This window comes from Apium graveolens, chromosome 6 (assembly GCF_009905375.1).
Source record: "Apium graveolens cultivar Ventura chromosome 6, ASM990537v1, whole genome shotgun sequence".
NCBI classification, from domain to species: Eukaryota; Viridiplantae; Streptophyta; class Magnoliopsida; order Apiales; family Apiaceae; genus Apium; species Apium graveolens.
In genome coordinates, this window is record NC_133652.1 from 178541290 (window position 1) to 178562579 (window position 21290).

The window sequence follows — 21290 nt, forward strand, 5'->3', positions numbered from 1 at the left end:
AGAACTCAGTTCAGTTTGGGGGTTGTCCTACTGAAGACCCCAACATGCACATCAGGGATTTCATTGAGATCTGCGACTCTTACCATTCTCTCTAAGGGATAAAGCAAAGTGCTGGTTACATTCTCTACCACCAGGGTCTATCACCACTTGGGAGGATCTTGCTCAAAAGTTTCTTACTAAATTCTTCCTTATGGCGAAGACTGTAGCAATCAGGAATGCTCTTACTCAGTTTGCTCAGCAAACTGGAGAATCTCTGTGTGAGGCTTGGGATCAATATAAGGAGATGCTAAGGAAGTGCCCACACCATGACATGCCTGATTGGATGATTATAAACTGTTTCTATAATGGACTGTGAGCTACTTCTAGACCCATGCTCGATGCAGCATCAGGAGGCGCCTTGTGTGCTAAAAGCTATAATGAAGCTTATGAATTGATTGAAATGATGACTGCTAATGAATATCAGAATCCTTCTCAGAGACTGAATCAGGGAAAAGTAACAGGAATTCTGGAGTTGGATGCAGCAACTGCTATAACTGCCCAACTTAAGGCTTTGATGATGAAGGTGGACACGTTGACTAATTATGGAGTTAATCAAATTACTAGTGTCTGTGAGCTTTGTGCTAGTGCCCATGAGATTGATCAGTGTGCTATTTCTAGTAAATCAGCTCAGTTCGTGAGCAACTTTTAGCGATCGCAGCAACCTGTGCCAGCCACTTATCATCCTAACAACCGCAATCATCCTAATTTCAGCTAGAGTAACGCTCAGAATACGGTTCAATAGCCTTATCAGCAATACCCAGCCAAGCAGTACAACCCCCCTGGTTTTCAGCAACCGCAATTTGCACCAAGGCACCAACTTCAGCTACAACAAGCTAATGAAAAATCTGAATTAGAGGAGTTGAAGCTTATGTGCAAGAGTCAAGCTGTTTCTATCAAGACCTTGGAGAATCAAATTAGATAAATTGCCAATGCCTTGCTTAATCGTCAACCCGGTACATTACCTACTAACACTGAAGTGCCTGGACAGAGGGAAGCTAAGGAGCAGGTGAAGGCAATCACTTTGAGGTCTGGAAAGGTTGCGAATCCCGAACAAACTCAAGTTTCGACTGAAGAAACTGGGGTTGAAGAAGAAGTAGAGCAGCAGGAAGTAGAAGTGGAACCAAGGAAGACTACGGTTGAGCACACTCCTCCTGAGGATAATACAGGGGAGAAACAGATTTATCCTCCACCACCTTTTCCTAAGCGGCTGCAGAAGAAAAAGCTGGATAAGCAATTTGAGAAGTTTCTGGAGGTGTTCAAGAAACTTCATATCAACATACCTTTCGCTGAGGCTCTTGAGCAGATGCCTAGTTATGCAAAGTTTATGAAAGGTATACTCTCTCGGAAAGCGAAGCTAGATGATTTAGAGACTGTCGCTCCCACGGAGGAATGCAGTGTTGTGCTGCAACAGAAGTTGATTCCGAAGCTTAAAGATCCAGGAAGTTTCACTATTCCATGCACTATTGGAAAAGTATCTTTTGACAGATGCTTATGTGACTTGGGAGCTAGCATCAATCTGATGCCTTTGTCAATCTTCAAGAAGTTGAAATTTCCTACAAAAAATGAGGAGTGCTTAAAAGTGGAGTTGGTCGATTCTGTGGTTACTTCAGAACTTGATCAATTGCTAAGGTATGATGCCTTCGAGAAGGCCTTATTGGGGAATTCAGATAGTGAGGATGACGAAGGTGAAGAGCAATTGCAATATCTAAATGCTTCTCCCTGGAAGAGGAAGATTGATATGCCTTTTGAATCTCTTAGAATGTTGGAATTGAACAGAGCTCCTAAACGCCTCAAGACATCTATTGAGGAAGCTCCTACTCTTGAGCTTAAGCCTTTACCTGAACATTTGAGGTATGTATTTTTAGGCGATGCATCTACTTTTCTTATTATTATTGCATCTAACCTTTCAGGTAGTGACGAGGAGAAGCTTTTGAGGATTTTAAGAGAGTTCAAATCGGCAATTGGATGGACTCTAGAAGATATTAAGAGAATCAAACCTTCTTATTGCATGCATAAAATTCTGCTAGAGGAAGGTAGCAAGCATACAGTTGAGCAGCAAAGAAGACTTAATCCGGTCATGAAGGAAGTAGTGAAGAAGGAAATTCTTAAGTGGCTGGATGCAGGGATTATTTATCCCATTTCTAACAGTTCTTGGGTGAGTCCAGTTCAGTATGTACCGAAGAAGGGAGGTATCACATTTGTTGCTAATGAGAAGAATGAGCTCATTCCTACTCGAACAGTCACGAGATGGAGAGTTTGTATGGACTACAAGAAGCTGAACAAGGCCACTAGAAAAGATCACTTCCCTCTGCCTTTCGTTGACCAGATGCTTGACAGATTGGCTGGTCACGAGTATTACTATCTTCTGGATGGTTATTTGGGTTACAATCAGATTTGTATCGCTCCAGAAGATCAGGAGAAGACTACATTCACTTGTCCATTTGGTACTTTGGCCTTCAGATGAGTTTTATTTGTTCTGTGTGATGCACCGGCCATATTTCAGAGATGTATGATGGCCATTTTTTCTGATATGATTGGCCAGAATGTGGAGGTGTTCATGAACGACTTCTCTATATTTGGTGATTCTTTTGATGAATTCTTGAAAAATCTTGGACAAGTTCTCAAGAGGTGTGTTGAGACCAACTTGGTTCTCAATTGGGAGAAATGTCACTTTATGGTGCGACATGGCATTATTCTTGGGCACAAGGTTTCTAGTAAGGGTCTTGAGGTGGACAAAGCTAAGGTGGGGGTCATTGAAATTCTTCCTCCACCAATTTCCATTAAGGGAATTTACAGTTTTCTTGGTCATGCGGGTTTCTATAGGCGTTTCATCAAGGACTTCTCTAAGATTTCGAAGCCATTGTGCAGTTTGCTTGAGAAAGATGTCCCTTTCAAGTTTGATGATGAGTGCCTTGCCGCTTTTGAGACATTAAAGACGATTTTAATCACGGCACCTGTCATAATTGCACCTGACTAGAAATGCTTTTGAGATGATGTGCGATGCAAGTGCCAATGCAGTTGGAGCAGTTCTTGGGCAGAGGAAGAACAACATATTTCATGTGGTCTACTACGCTAGTAAGACCTTGAATGGTGCTCAACTGAATTATACTACTATGGAGAAAGAACTTTTGGCTATTGTCTATGGTTTTGAGAAATTTTGATCTTATCTACTTGGGGACTAAAGTGACAGTTTTCACTGATCACGCTGCGATTCGTTATCTCATCTCGAAGAAGGACTCGAAGCCTAGATTGATTAGATGGGTTATTTTGCGTTAATAATTTGAATTAGAGATCAAGGACATAAAGGGAACTGAAAATCAAGTTGCTGATCATCTATCTCGATTAGAAAACCCTAATGCTACTTCACTGGACAAGACATTGATAAATGAGTCTTTTCCCGATAAGGAACTATTTGGAGTGCAAGAGGAAGAACCGTGGTTTGCAGATATTGTGAACTACCTTGTGAGTAATATCATGCCTCCCGACTTATCATACGCTCAAAGGAAGAAGTTTTTGCATGAAGTGAAGTGGTATATGTGGGATGAGCCGTTTCTTTTTCATCAAAGAGCTGACCAAATCATCAGGAGATGTATTCCTTACAGCGAAACAGGGGGGATCTTGCGAGCTTGCCACTCAACGGCTTATGGAGGAGAAAAGACAGCAGCTCGTATTCTTCAAGCAGGATTCTTTTGGCCAACTTTGTTCAAAGATGCTCATCAGTTCATTTTGAAATGTGATCGATGTCAACGTGTGGGTAATATGTCTAAGAGGGATGAGATGCCTCTTAATGTGCTTCTCGAGGTCGAAGTCTTCAATGTTTGGGGAATTGACTTCATGGGGCCATTTATCTCATCTTGTAATAATCAATATATCTTGTTGGCGGTTGATTATGTGTCAAAATGGGTTGAAGTTAAAGCGTTGCCAATGAACGATGCGAAGGTGGTGCTTAATTTTCTTCACAAGCAGATATTCACAAGGTTCGGAACTCCAAGAGTCATAATCAGTGATGAGGTATCGCATTTTTACAACCGCAAGTTCACTGCTATGATGCAAAGGTATAATGTGAATCATCGCATTGCTACGGCTTATCATCCTCAGAAAAATGGTCAAGCTGAGGTATCTAATAGAGAGATTAAGCACATTTTAGAGAAAGTTGTGTGTCCATTGAGGACAGATTGGTCTTTGAAGCTTGATGAAGTTGTTTGGGCTTATAGAACAGCATATAAGACTCTATTGGGAATGTCGCTGTTTCAGTTGGTTTATGGTAAGGGGTGTCATTTTTCGGTGCAACTCGAGCATAAGGCCTATTGGGCTTTGAAGAAATTGAATCTAGACTTGGATGCAGCTGGAAAGAAGATGATGCTTCAATTGAATGAACTCGACGAGTTCCGACTTCAAGCTTATGAAAACAAAAAATTGTATAAGGAGAAAGTGAAGAGGTGGCACGATAGGGGTCTAGTGCTCAAATCATTTGCGTCGGGACAACAATATCTTTTATTTAACTTTCATCTCCATCTTTTTCCTGGAAAGTTGAAGTCAAGGTGGTCAGGGCCCTTCATAATCAAAATTGTGTTACCGCATGGAGCGGTGGAAATTTTTGAGAATGATCTGGGCAAAGCATTCAATGTAAATGGTCAGAGGTTGAAGCATTACTATGGTGACACGGAAAATTGTGAGGTAGTTAGTGCCATTTTGTTGTCCATTTGACCTCAAGTTTTTACATCAAGCTAACGACATAAAACAAGCGCTACTTGGGAGGAAACCTAAGTTTGTTGTATATTAGTAGGTAGAGGAAGCAGGAAGACAGGAGAAAATCACAAAAATCAGAAAAAGAAAAAAATTCAGGGCCAACAACAGTAGCCAAGCACGCCCGCGCTGATCTAGCGCGCGGCTGCGTTGTCTTTCCAGAAGGTAAGCGCGCCCGCGCTAATCTAGCGCACGGCCGCACCGGTTTGGCAGAAAGTGAGCGCGCTCGCGCTGGTCTAGCGCGCGGCCGCGCCGGGGTCCCGACTCGAAAAAATAAAAACAGCAGTTTCCAAGAAAAAAATGGAATTTTTGCTAAAAAATCAATTTCAAACTGAATTTTACTCTTCCACATCCCAAATTTCCCTCTCCAAATCAAACCCATTATTCCCACGATTCCCATAATCAATTCCCACTTCTATTCCATATATAATTCTCTTCTCACCACCTATAAATACATACACTTATACACAAACTTCTCCACCACATCACAAATTCTCAAACACAAAAATCTCTCAAACACTTAGCTTTTATTCACTCCTATTCAATCCCAATGGCACCTAAGAGATAAAGAACTCAACTAAGCAGCACCACTGATTCTTCATCTACGGGTGGTGTGAGGCCAAGGTTTTCTACTCCTGAGGCTGAAGAGGAGTACACGAGGCTTCTCTCGAAGCCTATTTCTAAGTAGCAAGGTTTTCTACCATCGGGGAAGGATGGTAAGCTGTTGGAGATGATTCTGGAGATGGGCTGGGTTCCTTTTTTCGAGGATCCCGCTGCTGTGCCCATGAGTGTTATGCGAGAGTTCTATGCTAATGCGAAGGCGGAGAAGAATGGCATTACGGTGGTTAGGAGAATGACTGTGGAGTACAATGCTGATGCTATTAGGAGGGTGATTGAGCAGCCCGCGAGAAAGCTTGGTCAGGACACTTGGAACGATAAGACTCCGGAGGACTTTAATCTGGATCTGATCATTGCTACTCTTTGTGTGCCCGAAACTCACGGGAAGCTCAAGAGGGGCACAACTGATTACTCCACATTCCCTGCGTCATGCATGAACAGGTTTAAACGGGCTTGAAACTCATTTATTTGGGCTAACATCATGCCAGCATCACATGTGCATGAGATTATGGTGGAGCGTGCTCGTCTGCTTTGGGGTATTCTTCAGGGCAATTATATTGATTTGGGGATGATCATATATTAGGGGATTTTGAGGTTCTTGAGAGGAGGTACTACAGGTTCTATACCCTATACGTCCGTTGTGACGAAGTTGTGCGTGGCAGTTGGTGTTCACTGGCCCGCACATGAGCAACTACAGCTTCCCAGTGCTCCTATCGATAATTCTACGCTATTGAACATGACTGAGTGGTATGGTGGCAAGCCCGATCCTAAGGGGCTTGGTTATTCTTATGATCATCTGTCAGGTGGATGACCAGCTCTTCAGACATATGCTAGTCGTACGCAGCAGGCTGCCAAGGCAGCTTGGAGAGCTGAGTTGGGTGTGGAAGCTGGTCCGTTGCAGGAGCAGCAGGAGGAGGCAGGAGCAGAGGTTGGAGCTGGTTTGAGTATACGATGCAGTATAGGCATCTAGCGAGGAGGATGGATGCCATGCACGAAATCTATAGTAGGTTTGCATGTGATCTCACCCAGGCACTTGGGACAGCTTTCAGAGCCACCGGTGTTGACATCCAGTGGCCAGTATTTGGTGAGGATGCCGTGTATCCACCTCTAGACACGCCTGACACTCCACCCGTTGAGGGTGATAATCCTGATTCGGAGTAGGTATGCCTGATTCCTTACTATTACCTTCACTGAGGACAGTGAATATTTTAAGTTTGGTGGTAGTAGTTGAAGGAATATATTTTGTGTGAGTCGCATATAGTTTACATATTCATGATAGTTTAGTTCATATAGTTGCATATTTTTCCATATAGTAGTTTTTTAAAATTTTTGGCAATTTTTATGATAATTTGTTCATGTAGTTTCATGCATTTACCTAATAACATGATCCCTTAGATAATTTTTCCGGTTGATTTGTGATATTGATGCTAGTGTAGTGATGTCGTATTTAGTGATGTTAAGTCTTATTGAGTTGATTTGCATGCTAGAGACAATTGTATTTCACTAAGTCTTATAGGTTGCTAAAGTACTAGATCATGGTCATGGTTTGTTTGTTTGTCGAGGTTTAATCGCTTGTTTATATTTAGAATTTAGTATATTCTCTTAATAATAAAAGACATGAATATTTAAAAATTGGAGAAAATTAGATTTTATTGCTAGTTGTGTTGGCTATGTGTCAAATGGCTAGTAGCCGACTCATATTTATATGAGTAGTCTAGGGTTGGGTGAGATGGAGCGAAACGCACTCATTCAGAAATTGTTGAAAAAGAAAAAAAAGAAAAAAGAAAAAGAAAAAAGGTATGTGTTATGTATAATTGATCATGAGTGGGCTCTTTAGTACTCGAGTTATTAAGTTCTTAGGGTACTTTCTGCCTAGTGACCTAAGGCTTTTTATAGTCTGTGATCTGCTAATCTAACGCTCGCTACATGGGTACTATTGTATAAGTCTTTTGTGGACCTCACTCATTGCACGATCAAATAAGCATAGTTTTGTGGTTTTATTGAGAATAAAAGCATGGATCCATGTAAATCTCCGATATAAGAATTGAAGTGTAACCTTGTGATTGCTTTGATGAGTAGTGAGTCATGATTATTGATCTAGTTGCGAAAGTATGTATGTAAGCAGTGCATACACGCACTTCTCTGGTTTGTAGATTAATTTATGAGATTTGATTGATCTTTATGTGAGTAAATGCATTTGTTGAGATGTTTCTTATTAATTGGTTTAGTTATTCTATTGGGGATCGTCGCATTCATTTAGTTGCATTCATGTATTATTATTTCTTGTTCTTTGAGTCTGTTTATGCATGAGGACAAGCATCGATTCAAGTTTGGGGATATGTTGAGTGACATTTATGACACTTTATTACGCTCCGTAAAGCTTTGAATTGGTGTAAATGTACTCAAGTTGTTGGTATTTTAATGTGTTTTCTTTTTGCATTTCCAGACATTATCTAGGTAATCAGGTGAATTAGCATTATTTTGGTGCTAATTTGGTGTTAAGATGGTCTTGGAATAAAAGCTCTTGGAAGGCCGGCTCAATTCAGCAAGAAAATAAAGAAATCAGAAATTGATCCAAGGAGTCAGCGCGCCTGCGCTGTGATAGCGCGCGCCCGCGCCCGAAGTTCAGAAACTCAGCGCACCCGCGCTGATCAAGCGCGCGGCCGCGCCAGGTCGAATTCAAAGAATCCTGATTCTAATGGGCTTTTGATCCAGAAGACTTCTACTCTGCATGGGGCTGCTATATATGCATAATTAAGTTCATTTTTCAGGAGAGACACATCAGAGCACAAGGAGAAGGAGTAAAGAAGTCCGTTTTAGCACAATTCAACCAAGGCGAAGTAAACCTAATTTTAAGTTGTGATTCTTTGTTTTAGTTGTAACGTTGGATGCTAGTTTTATTATTCTTGAACCTATACTCTTGTGTTATACTTTGTTTAATATTCGTTTATAAAGACTACATTTATTATACCATGTTTTTATCGGAACCCACATTGATGATGAGTCCGATTATGGGCTAATTGTTATCGTGGGGTTCCGGCGGATTGAGTTATGGATTTCTTTAGCTAATTTGTTTTATTGACTTAGTGTGTGGTGATTGTATGATAACCTAGTATTGGTTGTGCTTATTCATCCTATGAGCGTCGCAAACTTATAAGATAGCTTGGTAATTCTTAATGAAGCGAAAGTGAATTTAAGGGTTTAGAACTTGCCATCCTAGCATAGGTTCATGTGTTATTGTTATGCATGATTCGTAGGTAATTTCAACCATCTTACTTGCCCTATGTAATCACGATAGATATTTTTCTTATTAAACCGTTATGTTATAAAATTCTATAGACATATAGGGTCTCAATATAATTGGTGTCTATTCAGCTTCTATCTCTTTTGTGGATGTCTGGTAGTATGGTATTCGTACAACGAAAGTGGGCATTTATCAGTTTCGTGTTATCTGATTAGTGTCATTACCATTACATGCTAAGGTTAAGAACAAAAATACTATTTAATGAAGTATTTAATGAAGTTAGAATCCCATGTTTGTCATATATATATTCAATCGTATTTATTCCCTTAGTTATAATTGTTAGTTTAATTTTTAGTTATAAAACAATCCCAATTTGTTATTCGTCTTAGCATTGGATAATAACCATATCATTGGTGTATAAGTGCATAAATTAATTAGTTAACCAAAGCCAGTCTCTGTGGGAATGAACTAGAAATAATTCTATATTACTTGTGAATGCATATACTTGCGTGTATTATTAGCGTGTGTTTAGCGACTAACAATCATTTGGCTTGCTATCTTGAGGAAGCAAGTCGAAAGGAAGACAGCCAGAAGAAAACATCATAGACTAGGATCTAATGTTTACTTTTGTTGTATTTCTTTTACGTAATTCAAATCTCTATCAATGAAAAATCCTCGTTCTTGATTATTAGTTTAAGTTATTTTTGCTTACTCTTGAATGTTATAAACGTTATGATGTCTTATTTAATCTTATGCGTAAATGGTCAAAACTGAGCATGTTATATGGAACTTAATGACTGATAACTGTTAAATATATGATACATTCTTGATCAAATATGATTAGTTATAATTGCTCCTTAGAATTTATCAATATTTATTCCATATTTATTGGATTAATCTAGCATGCTTATTTAAATTATTTGACAAATTTCTTTAAGCAATAATTTGTATTAATCTTTTATATGGTAAATTAAATGATTAAATTATGATACAATCACTAATTCATTCTTTAAGAATTGTGACAAACAGGCCCTTCAGCAAAACAACCTTGATAATTGAAACAAGAACTGTCATTTCAGAAGAGACTAAATAGTTCGTTTTCATTTATGTTCATCAGAAGTAAATAACTTGGCCTTAAGAGAGTATATTAAGGTATCCCACAAGTTATCAACCACCTTATGATTTCTTTTTGAATCATAAGTGATCATATTACAAAGAAACATTAACCAGAAAATAGAACTTTTGAGTTGAGTGAAACGATAAGCCTTTCTTAGCCAATTTTACTAGGCTTTGATTATTGAGTGCCAACACTATTTGTCTCTCAGACGGACTCTGGTGATCAAAATTGAACATTTGTACCTTACTCATGGAATCACTTCACAAACCAATAGAGTTAATAGTGAAATTTATACATGCAAAAATGAGAGCACATCACTTGAAACATCTTCTATTTTTTTGAAGAAGTTGCCAAAATTCAGTTCTCATTAAATTCTCCTCTCAATGTCAAAATTTCTTTGTAATCAAGAAGCTCAACTTGATTGAGTTGCTTGCATCAAAATTAGAAATAAATTTCTTCCTTGCTAAGCCAAGCTTTCATGAAACACAATGCTTGCATTGTGCTTTCCAACTCAGAACCCTCATTCATTTTTGCTTAGAGGCTACATGCTGAGGTAGACTTTGATTATGTTAATTCAAAATCAAAGGTTTCATCACTCTTTAGTGAAGACCTTGGAGTTTTAGCACATTTAAATTGCAAGTAGACATGTTGATCCGAAGGAATCGCATATGATAACCTTCAAAAGAATTTTCAGATATCTGAAGGGTACACCTAAGCTAGGCATCTGGTATCCTAAAGATACAGGATTTGATCTCATCGGCTACACATATACTAATTATGCTAGTTGTAATATTGATTGGAAGAGTACTTCAGGAAGTTGTCATTTTCTTGGGAGAAGATTGGTTTCTAGGTTTAGCAAGAAGCAACATTCAGTTTCTACATCTATTACTGAAGCTGAATATATTGCTGCTGGAAGCTGCTGTTCTCAAATTCTTTGGATGAGAAACCAACTCTAAGACTATGGACTTGACTTGAAGAATATTCTTATCTACTGTGACAACACAAGTGTCATAGCTATCTCAAACAACCCTATTCAGCAATCTAGGACCAAACATATTGATATAAGGTTTCATTTTATAAGAGACCATATAATTATTGGTATTTTAGAACTTTATTATATTCCCAAAACATATCAAATTGCAGACATTTTCATTGAAGCCACTTGATGAAGCTGTTAGGGATTCAAGCACAAAACACAATGGAAAAGCTCCATAAAGCAAAATAAAATAATTGAATCCCTACCGCAGGATCTATGTATAATGATTGGGAAAATATGATCATGTACCTTAATAAAGCTTTTCGTATGATAGTAATGGAAGTCCTAATCTTGATGAATCACAGAAGCCCTCCTTGCAAAGATCTGCACTCCAAAGATATCCACACGAACGTACGATCGTCCAATGGTCACCGGAGCCGGTACTAGCCGAATAGATTGCCTCTTTCTCTCTCTCTTTCTCAAGCTTCTCTAAAACGTAGAGCTGCTAGGGTTTTTCTTAAAAAATAAAAGTATAACCAGTAACCCTAAAACTATACATCTTAATGAATATATAAGGGAGAGAGACATTAAGGCTTACCCCTAAATCCAATGGACTTCTAAAAAAACCCATTATGATTTCGGGTTTTGACTACTATTAAATTCGAATTCTAATATATATAATTAATCAAGTTTCACTTAATTAATTTAATAATTTAATTCAAAGTAATAATAATAAAATATTTAAATTCATAATTTAAATAACACTACATTTAAAAACATTGTGTGTGACCCTTTAGGTTATTATTACGTTAGAAATAATTTTATTTTCTAATAAAATTATAAACAATGAGTGGCATCTAGTAACACATCATTGCTACTGTTATAGATAAAAAAACTAAGGTTATTATTTGTTGTATTTACAGCTAAGGTTCGTGAGCTTCGAGGCTCGATTTGACTGCTCTTGTGTTTCGTGACTCAATCTACCTTAACAAGATGCCTACGTACCTTGCTGATTGCCAAGGATCAAGTCAAAAAATGTAGTTCTGATTTGTGGGGTGAGACCCCTTATATAGATGTTGGTGGTCCTTGAATTGCACTTGGTATAGGAGACTTGGTAGCCAAGTCTCAGAATTAGAATGGACTTTGGAGTCCTAAATAGTAGGAAACTGATTCCTTATCCTTCTAGGTCCCTTTGAGGCTAATCTGCAAGGATTCATGTCCTTATCGGGACTCTTCTCAATAGCTGATTTTTCCCTTATTAATTAATTATGAAATTAATTAATATTCAGGGTTTTTGGGCCTTCTTTGTTCCATCCGGCCTGATCTGGTCCATCAGGCCTGATCAATGTGTTAACCTTTATGTTCTGAATGTCATACATCTTCTTATTGGGCCTAGCAGCCCAAATCATTTATAATTAATGTAATATTTAATTACACAATCAGGATTTATTTATCCCCATCATTTGCCCCCGAACTTTTGAGAAACCGTTTAAGATTTCGCAAAAGTTAAGTTCGTTCATTCCCTTTTAGGGTACCATTTTTGCGTAAAGCGTGGAGCGACCTACACGTTTACAACAATTTGTCTTGTACGCGGTTTCAGGGTCGTTTAAAAACTTCCCCCCTTTTTATTTTCTCACCTTCTCCCTATTTCTAGGAATTTTCTGGTATTTTTTCAGGAATTTTCCCTTTTTCCCGGGATTTTTCCAAATTTTCTATAATTTTCCACAAATATTTTCAAATTTCCAGCCCTTTTTCAACCAGGATCCTAGTCAAAATTTCGACCTGGATCCTAGTCGAATTTTGGGCCAGCTTTCCAATCCTGGTCGAAGGACTTCGACTAGGATCCACGACCTGGATTTCGACCAGGATCCTAGTCGAACCTTCGACCTAGATTTTGATCGAAATCTAGTGTCTTCCTTTGCTTCCTGGTCATTTAGTTTCGACTAGGATCCACGACCTGGGTTTCGACCAGGATCCTAGTCAAAACTTTGACCTGGATCTAAGTCGAGACTTCTGTGCTTGTTTGCATCCTGGTGGTCAGATTTTGACTAGGATTCACGACCTGGGTTTCGACTAGGATCCTAGTCAATTCTTCGACCTAGATTTAAGTCTAGGTTTCTGTAACTCGTTCTTGAAAAATATTATGCTTTATTCAACCTCGATCCTGGTCTGTGTTTCGACCTGAATCCAGTTCAATAATACCCGTAATTTTCGGGTGTCTATTCGAAAGAATTCGAGCAGAATTCACGACTTGAATTTCGACCTCAATCTTGGTCTTTTATACCCGTTATTTTCGGGTGTATGTTCGAAAGATTTCGAGCAGAATTCACGACTTCAAATTCGACCTCAATCCTGGTCTTTTTGGGTTTCCTTTTATCCAATTTGGATTGGGCCTCTGTTTAGGCCTTATCTTTTCTTAGGGCCTTGATTTGGGCTTTGTATTTTTCCAAAACCTAATTGAATTTGGGCCTTCTATCTTCCAAATCTTAATTTGATATGGGCTTTGTATTTTTCCAAGTCTTAATTGGATTTGGGCTTTTTAACTCCTATTGGGCCTCTTATTAATCTGGGCTTAATATATCAAAATACCCTATTTAGAATTCTCTAGAATTCTCGGTAATTTTTATTTAATTTCTTTTGAATTCCTTGGAATATTCTGGAATGTTCCATTTTATGGGCTTTTTCTTTGGGCCTTTATCCTTACTGGGCTTTTTGTCCCTTCAACTTCACTTTTCCTCCTATATAAAGGAGTGAGTAGAGTCACTGCTCCTCACTTTCTCATTTCTAAATTCTTCTTCTTTCTTCTTCTATTAAGAATCCTAGAGCAATAACAGTAAGTCGGAGTATCTTAAGCCCCAAAGCCTTTTTTCAGGAACATTATTTCAGGTAAAACTTCTCTTTTTACTTCTTGTGCTTATTTTTTGCATAGTTTGCGTTTTTAAAATTGTCTCTTTATGTGCCCTTTTTTTAGATGGCTGATAAGAAAATGACTCATTTGACCAAGATGAATATGGCTAGAAAGTCCAATGAATTCCCTATTCGATCAAGGTACACTTCCTTGATCGATATGATCAACAACCGAGGGGACGAGTACCCGTCTGATGCGCATCTGGACGCGCACGACCATATTAGTGCTTTGCGGGATCCAAAGGAGCTGGAAAAGTTGAGTAGCTGTTTCAGAATCAAGGATCCTTTCAAACCGGTTCTTGCAGGTCCGGCCGACAGGGACTGTCAGTGGAGGAAGGACGTATTATGCGTCTACAGGGATACTCTAAGGGCAGGTATCAGACTCCCCTTTCACCCGTTTATCCCTGTTCTGCTAGCTGATGTGGGCATCAGCCCTTGCCAACTCCCTTCTAACTCTTGGAGGCTCATTCTGTGCTATCTGTCGCAATACGCCAAGCACAATGTCCCTACTTATGTTGCTGTTTTCAGAAAGATTTTTCAGTTCAAGAACAGCCCTGACAAGAATCCGGTTTGGGTTTCTTTAAACCAGCGCCCAACTATTTCCCACATAATGAACGGGAAATCCATCCCTGACAACAACTTGGGGTGGAAGAAAGATTTTCTGTTTGTTGTTTGGGAGGGTGGCGATTGGGGCACCCTATTTCGCTCGTCTTTTGGGCTAGCTATAGATGGGAGCCGAAATGATATAGTTTTGTCTGAGGAGGAGACAGGAGCTTTCAATCTCCTTACGCAAGATAATGGGACTTCCCATTCTTGGGATCTTATTAGGGAGACCGTTCTTGCAGAACGCGGCCTTTCTCCCGTCCCTAAGAAGAGTAAGTATCCTTCCTTATCTAGTTGTTTTTGTTCCTTCTATCTTCCATTTCACTAACTTCTCAACTACTTATCTCATGTGTTGCAGTGGCTGAGAAAATTGAGGAGGCTACAAAGCCTAAAGACCTGGAGACGACCAGGATGAAGCGTGCTGGAAAGGTCTTTAAAGACCCGCGCCTTGGGGATCGCTTCCCGGAGTTCCTACTCCAAGCAATAGAACCAGGCGAAGAAGGCCCCAGCCAAGTTTTACGTACCAAGCAAAAACCAGGGTCTTATTTTCAACCTGCTTGGGGAATCCGGGGCAAGGATTCGATTTTCGGTAACACAGCGCTTGCCAAGGAATGGTCTAAGCATTCCATCTCCCCGGTTGACTATCAAGGCTTTGTCCTTCAACAGGACTTGGAGGGGAACGAGCTTTTCGGAGCTCAGGCTTTGGCGACGGTACGTCTTTTTCCTTAGCCCTTCATAGTTGCCTTTTTGATTTTCCCGTCTCTTAGTTTTACTATGTTTCTTGTAGGCGAACGCCCATTTTCAAGGGGCAATTCACCAAGCCAAGGCTTGGAAGGTTGGCCTGGAGGACGTCAACAAGAAGCTGAAGGAGGCCAACCAAAGAATAGAGGCCTTTGAAGCTCAACTTTCCTTATCTACTTCGGATTTGGAAACGGCCCGAGCCGAAAATATTATCCTCAAGGCTCAAAAGGATAAAGCCTTCGACGGCTGGATGGACACTCAGGAGTTCAAGGATTTAATAGTGGAGCACGATGCCCTCCTTCATCCAGTTAGCTATAAGGAAGGCTGGGATGCCGCTGTGGAGGCCATTTAGGACAAATTTCCATAAGTCTTCGAACAGTCCTCCTTCCCTTGCCCTGTGCGAGTTCCAGCACTTGGGGGTGTTACAGACAAGCTTGCTGATTTGATCAAGGACAACCCATCGGGGAGTCAAGGCCAAAGCCAAAAGAGGAAGGAGCTCGATTCCAGCTCTGAAGAGGAGGAAACTTCTTCTGAGGAGGAGCCTGAGCCCATTATAAAGAAGGCCAGGGTAGAAGAGCCTCCAAAGGCAGCGCCTCCTAAACCAGTGTCTCCTGCAGCATCCAAAGCGTTCGAAGGTAGTTCCGAAGGAACCTCTGCGGAGACTTCTGAGGGGAAAACTGAGACATCCGAGGAGACTTCAGATAGTGGTTCTGAAGAATCCCAGCCTTCCAAGGCCTAAGTTTTTTTTATGTATTTCTTCTTTATTAGACAATATTTGAACTTTGTAATTGATTTTTATCATTTTCAGTCGTATTTTGCCCAAGTGTCGTCGTATCTTTCTTTTGATTTTTCAAACTCAAGTTTATAACTTGGTTTTATCTTTCACAATGCAATCAATCCAATAGGCCAAGATTAAGTTAAAAATTTTATACTATAACTTGGTATTCTAGATACCTTACATGAAATGGGTTCAACCCTGATAAAATCTAAACATATCTTCTATATAGAAAAATTCTAAGCAAGCAAAACTTTAAGGTGCTTTTAAACCTACTTATCATTCTAACAAGTGAGAATCGTACTTTAACTATTTTACACATAGTAAACCTTCAGGTTTTGTGCATGCCAAGTTCTCGGGATTTCAAAACCATACATAATCTCCAGCTTGTAGGTTCCTCTACCCTGAACGCTCTTGAATTTGTATGGCCCTTCCCAATTTGGGGCAAGTTTCCCTTTCTGCCCTACACCAGAAGCTTCCACTTTCCTCGAAACTAAATCACCTTGTTTGAAGAATCTTTCTTTAACCCTTAGGTTGTAGTAGAATGAGGCTTTTTTCTGATATTCCACTATCTTCGCATGTGCCTCATCTCGTACTTCATCAATTAGATCTAGGGCTAACCTTTGCTCTTCTTCATTTTCCTCAGCATTGAAAGCTTGAATCCTGGGGGGGAAATCTGATATCTCTACAGGAACAACTGCTTCTGCATCATATGCTAACATGAAGGGAGTTGCTCCAGTTGTGACTCTACAGGTAGTCCTATAGGCCCATAGTATGGGGAGTATTTCATCCACCCAGTTATTCCTTGACTTCTCGATCCTCTTTTTTAGTCCATCCAGGATTATTCAATTGGCCACTTCCGCTTGCCCATTGGCTTGCTGGTGAGCCACATATGTGAATCGTAACTCAATTTCATTTTCCTCACAATACCTCTTGAACTCCTCGTTGTTGAACTGTGTTCCATTGTCAGTGACTAGGATGCGGGGAATTCCATACCGGCACATAATACTTTCCCACAGGAATTGTGCGACCTGCTTAGTTGTGATCTTGGCCAAGGGTTTGGCTTCAATCCACTTGGTGAAATAATCAATGGCCATAATCAGAAACTTCCTTTGTGTCGTGGCCATGGCGCCAAATGTTATGGATAAAAAGCTAAGGTTATTATTTGCTGTATTTACTGCTAAGGTTCATGAGCTTCGAGGCTCTATTTGACTGCTCTTGTGTTTCGTGACTCAATCTGCCTTAACAAGATGCCTACGTACCTTGCTGATTGCCAAGGATCAAGTCAAAAAACGTAGTTCTGATTTGTGGGGTGAGACCCCTTATATAGATGTTGGTGGTCCTTGAATTGGACTTGGTATAGGAGACTTGGTAGCCAAGTCTCAGAATTAGAATGGACTTTGGAGTCCTAAATAGTAGGAAACTGATTCTTTATCCTTCTACGTCCCTTTGAGGCTAATCTGCAAGGATTCATGTCCTTATCGGGACTCTTCTCAATAGCTAATTTTTTCCTTATTAATTAATTACGAAATTAATTAATATTCAGGGTTTTTGGGCCTTCTTTGTTCCATCAGGCCTGATCTGGTCCATCAGGCCTGATTAATGTGTTAACTTTTTTTGTCTGAATGTCATACATCTTCTTATTGGGCCTAGCAGCCCAAATCATTTATAATTAATGTCATATTTAATTACACAATCAGGATTTATTTATCTCTATCAGCTACCCAAGTAATAATAATAATAATCGGTGATTTAATTAAACTTTTTGTGAATAAAGTACAATGTGATATAATCCTTTAGCCTTATACTATAGACGAACTCGAGGCATGCATTGTGTCATCCTCTGTTAACATTTTTAATCCTTGTTTCCTTGATCAATGAGTAAATTATTAAACAAATCAGTATTTGAGCATGGCCATGCATTTTATAGTCCTACTCAATCAAGAGGCAAAAAATATCACTTCTTAATATAGGAGGGCTAAATCTCATCTTGATCATTCATATTTCTCATACAATTCATAATATACCCAATATCTACTTTTATGATTACCCGGTCAAGGATAACTTTCAATATTATCAAAGTGCATTTATTCTCGTATATAAATATAATGACTTCAGGTCTAAGGACCAATACATCATTATCACTGTGAGATTAACTTATGACACTATAAACATGTAGTATCTCACAACGGGTCAATCCATCACCATGTATCTGTTGGGTTTCGAGCACATAAACACAATGGAAACAATAATTAAAAATGTGAAAAATCAGAATTTTCGAAACCCACCACAGGATCCATGCAAAAAAATAGATATTTAATTCATAAATCAGATTGTTTGCCTTAAGAAGCTTTACAAATTGGTTGACTAATGGAGATCCAAAGCTTGTTCAATCACCACGCATCCCGCTCTCGCGATCTACGCTCTATCGGTATCCACATGAATGCTTGAACTCAAGGATTGGATGTGTACTATCACAAACTCGTTTTTTCTTGATTTATGCATCTTCTCTCTTGGTGGCTAGGGTTTTAGTAAAAATCATGCATATAAAATCAGCCACACAAGAGATATTATATAGAGAGTAGAAAAAGAATTATAACTCTTAACTAATTAGAAGTTATTATTAATTCAAAATTCCTATTTGTATAATAACTAAATCACACTTAATTATTTAACAAATGAATTTCATAATTAATATTAGTAAATTCGAATATCAACATTTATCTAATTAATTAAGTCATACTTAATTAATATTATAAATAATTCGAATTACTTTAATATAATTTAAATCCAATTTAAATTAAATCCTTCAAGCATTCTTTGTGTGTGACCCTGTAGGTTATTATTATGTTGGCAACGAATTTTAAATCTAATTTAAAATCGTAAACAATGAGGGGCATCTAGTAATACATCATTACTACCCAAGTAATAATAATTGAATCGGTGATCGATTAAACCTTTCGTGAATAATGTACAATGTAATATAATCCCTTTAATCAAATATTATAGATTAAACTAGAGGCATGTAATGTGTCATTCTCATCAATGTTTAATCCAGGTTTTCTTGATCAATGAGTAGACTATCATATCAAATCAACATTTGAGTGTGGCCACGCATTTCATAGTCTAGCTCACACAAGAGGCCAATAATATCACTCCTAAAATAGGAGGGTTAAATCTCATCTAGATCATTCTTATTTCTCATACGATTCATAATATACCCAATGTCCACTTTTATCATTACCCGGTCAAAGATAACTTTTAATGGAATCAATGTATATTAATTCTCGTATAGAAATATAATGACTTCAGGTCTAAGGACCATTACATCATTAACACTGTGAGAATTACTTATGACACAACGGACATGTAGAATCTCACATTGGGTTTGTCCAGCACCAGTCTTAATGCATTATTTTTTACTTTAGTATCACTATACCTATGATCAATGAGATGTGATCATCAGTTAACAAACACACCAGTCTTAATGCATTATTATTGTCCCTTAATAATAATACTCGACTAGGGACCTTTAGGAATATTAATATTATTCTCATAATCTTATTTCTAAGTCACGTACTTAGAGATATAGAATTGCATATCATATTCCAAGGATATTTATTAATCTAACATTTATATCGCAGTAAATTAAGAATTAATAAATTATAAAGGGAATAATCAATAGAACATAAACATTAATAATCCTAATGTCTTAAACTAAAACATCATAGTGTTGTCTTTAGGGCACAAACAATAACAATATCTAACACATGTTCCTGTGTTTTTTACTTTAGTATCAAACATACCTATGATCAATGAGATGTGATCATCAGTCAACAAATACACTAATCTCAATGTATTTATTATCGTCTCTTAACAATAATATTTGACTAGAGACCTTTAGGAATATCAATGTTATTCTCATAATCTCATTTCTAAGTCACGTACTTAGAGATATAGATTTAAATATCATATTCCAAGGACATTTATTATGCTAACATTTTATCGTAGAAAATAAAGATATAATAAATTTTTAAAGAATAATCCATAGAATCATAATTAATAATCCAAATGTCTCATAACATAAACATAATAGTGTTGTCTCTAGGGCACACATATTAACAGAAGCTACATTTAATAAGTTGGTTAGTAAACTTGGCATGTTGAATTTGTCCAATTAATTGGAAACCAACAAATGCAATTTGATATGGGTAAACTTTATAACCCCTATGATGACGCTTTGTTCGTAAAATTTGGAAGCTAACTGATTACCATGCTTTACATGCTATATGCTAGTTGGTAAGTAAGTTAGAGTTTTTGAAGCAATATATAAGTTGTTTGAATGCCTTCATGTTATATGATTTTCTCTGATGCAAACACTTATGATATTGATATTTATTTTGACACATACACATATCACGTATGCTCTGATTTAATGTTTTGTAAGATATTAGAGTACTAAATCATGAGTCGCTTTGATAGTAGACTCACGGGTTACTTTGATCTTCTGATTAGTACTTATGATAGAATTAATGTGCTGCATAACTTTAAATAGTTGTGATACTTTTTTTTCAAGTGTATAGTATAATTGATTCAGTCTTGATGTGACTAATCAACTTTGGTACAGTCATGTTAAATACACTCTTGACATGAATATAATTATGTGGTTTTAACTCTGGTTGCTTTATGTCAATCTTGTTAGTTTAGAATAGTTCTTACCTCATTTCTATATTGGACTAGACTGTTTTAAGCTAATGAGATTTGAATGAATAGTATTGTCAAAAGAATCAGAAATCACAATCATCTAATACATCCTTCATGAATCTGTGTGCTTGTAAATAAAAGGTAAAGATTTTTGCTCTTAAAGTTATAAGCCCATGAATCACTGTGATATTGATCACTAACTTCTCTGATGTTGTACTTTAGAAGTTTGTGGTCATCAACCCTCAGTGGTTTTAGGAACTGACTATGAGCCTATCATACCCCATAGGTTCTGACCCAAGTCATAAAATGAAACACTTCTTAAACACTATCATTTACCTTTATATGATATATTCACTATATTTTGCTCTCATTCACCGAATGTTTCTTGAATATCAACTTCGTGCTAGAAAAATTACCACTTGGTATTGGATTTTTATTGAGAATGAGGGAGATAGTGCTAAGAAGCACCATATAAGAAAGGAAAGGTCAACCCTAAAGCTCTGTCTCTCATAAATTCGTGGAGTATCTAAGCCTCGAGATAAGTTTAAGCCCATTTGTATTTTTCCAAAATTTCTAGACACCATAAAGACTCACATAGCTACATTCACAAGTTTTAGATCTATATTTTGATAGCTTATTTGATAAGATCTTTAGATTATTTGAGTGATAAGAAGAACCCTAGATTGATAGCATATTGTACCGGTTCTTTTTATTTGTTGCTTCGAATCTTTAGTATTTGGAGTTGTAAGCAAATCCTCGTGGTTATTTTTCTTAATACAAGAATTTATCCCCAAATATTGTGTTTAGTCATTTTAGTTTT

General features: G+C 38.0%; 1 non-coding gene across 1 annotated transcript; it reads right to left on the bottom strand.

Annotated features, from left to right (window-relative positions):
• Window positions 1-205: 205 nt before the first annotated feature.
• On the bottom strand, window positions 206-312 carry LOC141670112 (small nucleolar RNA R71). Its single transcript, XR_012554358.1, has one exon. It is a non-coding gene; the product is annotated as a small nucleolar RNA R71 (small nucleolar RNA).
• Window positions 313-21290: the final 20978 nt, after the last annotated feature.